The sequence below is a fragment of the Octopus bimaculoides genome, chromosome 21 (assembly GCF_001194135.2).
Source record: "Octopus bimaculoides isolate UCB-OBI-ISO-001 chromosome 21, ASM119413v2, whole genome shotgun sequence".
NCBI lineage: Eukaryota > Metazoa > Mollusca > Cephalopoda > Octopoda > Octopodidae > Octopus > Octopus bimaculoides.
Window position 1 is genome coordinate 33,491,099 of NC_069001.1, and position 2,625 is coordinate 33,493,723.

Genomic DNA, 2,625 nt, shown 5'->3' on the forward strand with positions numbered 1-2,625 from the left:
ATATATATATATATATATATATATAATATACAGAGAGAGAGAGAGAGAGATGGCCATGGTCAGAATGTCCTTTGATCAAAGGCCTGCTCGATCCGAGCTGAGCAGCTGTTAAATAACAATTACAACAAAAGTAGTACATTAACAATTAAGTCCTTAACTTCGCCGTCACCTCCACCACCAGCATCATTATCGAGCAACCTCCGAGACAACTGTCAGCAAAGCTCGATCACCACTATCACAGCCATCGACACGAGACAACAAAAGTAGTCAAAGAGTATCAACCACTACCATCGACAGTACAATGGCTATTACTAACTATTATTATACCAAGAACATCATTAGAAATAATACTCGTGTGTCTTAGGTAATCACTCAATGACATCCGTGTTCGTTTTGATGGAAATCAATAGAGGAAAGAACTGTGTTAAGAGAGCATGATGACAACATTAACAACGACGGCGATGGTGATGGTCTCTATTAAACATCAACAACAATCATGGAGATATAGAAAATGGTTAAATGTGATAATTTCAACAAGCATTAAGCAAACCTACTGCTGCTGATGATGACAACAATGAAGATGATGACAACCATCATCACCACCACCACCACCACCACCAAGAACGAAGTCAATGATCGACCCCTTACATGGTCGCTCGAATTGTTAGAAATAGCAGCAAAATTATCCTTCAATCACACCTTGTTATCTTTAAAAATATGGAAGAATACGCATGCAATCCTAGAAAATCCCCAATGAATAAGGGTGGTCATGACTGGAACGCTTTTGATCATAAGTCTACTCTATCAGGATTAAAGTGGAGCTAAAAACAAGCTTCGAACGCCGAACACGGCACAATAGTAGTTAGGAAGTTCTTGGCAGTCAGTGGGAGAAAGACTGCAATAACAGAGAGGGAGCGGGAGAGAGAAAAAGAAAGAGAGATGGGAGGTTAGAGAAAGGCTACCTGTTTGCACTATTTCAGGTAAAAAAAAATAAATTACCCAATTGGTTTTACTGAGTCCCGTCACTCACTACATTGCTCCATTCTTTTTAATTTAAATAAATAATAAATCAGACATAATAACACAAAAATGTTTTTCCTCTAGTTTTTAAATACTACCCATAGAAATATGCACTGCGAGTCGAAAATAATTTTTAATTGAAAATATAGTCCTTCGGAGGATATGTGTGTGTGTGTGTGTGTGCAATTGAGAATAGTCATATTAATTTAAATGACTGACAATCATACATTCCATTTCTCATACTTCGTTACAAACAAAAATACAAAGTTTTTTTTTACTAAAAAGTGGAATGAGCGAGTCGATTCTCCCATTCACTCACAATACATATATTATAAGTCCTTGTTTTTCTCGGCCACCCAAGGAAAGGCAAGATCGAACAACAACAATAATAATAATTTCATTCATATGCATAAATCTAGAAATTTAAAGGAGGGTACAGTCGATTATATCACCACCTAGTACTCGACGGGTACTTTGTCTTATTGATCCTTCCTCGATGACAGTATATCTAACAATCGTAACAACTGCGAATAAGTACAGAGTAAAAAATAAAACCGACTTTGCAAACTTTCTCAAATCTAAAACAACAATTAATAGAGACGCTCAAAACAGTTTACATTGTGAAGAAAAAGTTAAGACAAAACAAGATTTCCTTTCTTTCTTATGTGTTGAAGTGGCTAAAATAGAAGGCTTTGACGAAAGTCGAAAGTGAGTAAAGAGGGAGACTCGAGTTGGTCACTCAAGATATAGATATAGCAAACATCCAAAACATCGCACTAATGTCTTGAAATAAGGTAATCCTAGATATTCAAAAAGATTATATGATCAGAGCTGGAATACTTTTAATCATAAGTTTGGGGCTAAACAACAACGAATAAAGACATTGGAATCGAAGTGAACCAGTTTGTTTACTAAACATCCCGATAGTTGAAGACAACAGATATTTCAAATGAACAAAAACTAAACCATTTCGATTTCATCAAAAATACTGAAGGATAAAAAAAAGAGACGTTTGAGATAGTAAGTAACAAAGCAAGATAAAGCAGTCATAATTAAGAGAGAAAGAAGAAAAAGTGTGTGTGTGTGTGCGTGCGCGTATGTGTGTGTGAAAGAGAGACAGAGAGAGGTCCCTAATGTTTCAGAGGGGTTCATAGCGGAAGTGGGAATAGATCCAGCAAGAGCTGCCTGCCTCCCATTTTCTGATTATAGAATTTAACAGTCAGATATGCCGGTCTACACTGAATAAAATATATATATTAAAAAAAGACAAAACAAACTCACTACTTACAGAAATGTTCATGTGTGCAAAGATGTGGCTGAAGAAGAAATCTGTTTATGTGAAGGGAAAAGACGGTGGCAAAAAGGAGAGCTATAAAAAAAATAAATAAAAGGGAGAGCTTTCCAAGCTGGCAGTAAAGCAACAGAGGGAGAAAGGGATAGGAGAGACAGATATACTGAAAGAGTGAGTGGTTGAAGAGAGTGAACCCCATCTCATTATAATGATTTATGCAGAGGTCACTAGGTCAGAAACAGTAAGCACCCAACACAACACATAATACGTCGAACATAGCCACGCAAATATATATATATATATATATATATATA

The 2,625-nt window shown here is 36.2% G+C and overlaps 1 protein-coding gene across 2 annotated transcripts in view; it reads right to left on the reverse strand.

The window, feature by feature from the left end:
• Nucleotides 1–2,625, reverse strand: part of LOC128250432 (SIN3-HDAC complex-associated factor-like) — a 36,265-nt gene that overhangs the window by 32,527 nt on the left and 1,113 nt on the right. Inside the window, exon 1 of one of the 2 annotated variants that reach the window (XM_052975407.1) lies at nucleotides 2,309–2,420. The exons of the other annotated variant lie outside the window; for it this stretch is intronic. The gene's annotated coding sequence lies outside the window, so the exon portion shown is untranslated. Of the gene's footprint in view, nucleotides 1–2,308; nucleotides 2,421–2,625 lie in introns of those variants that run through there. 2 annotated transcript variants of the gene reach the window in all.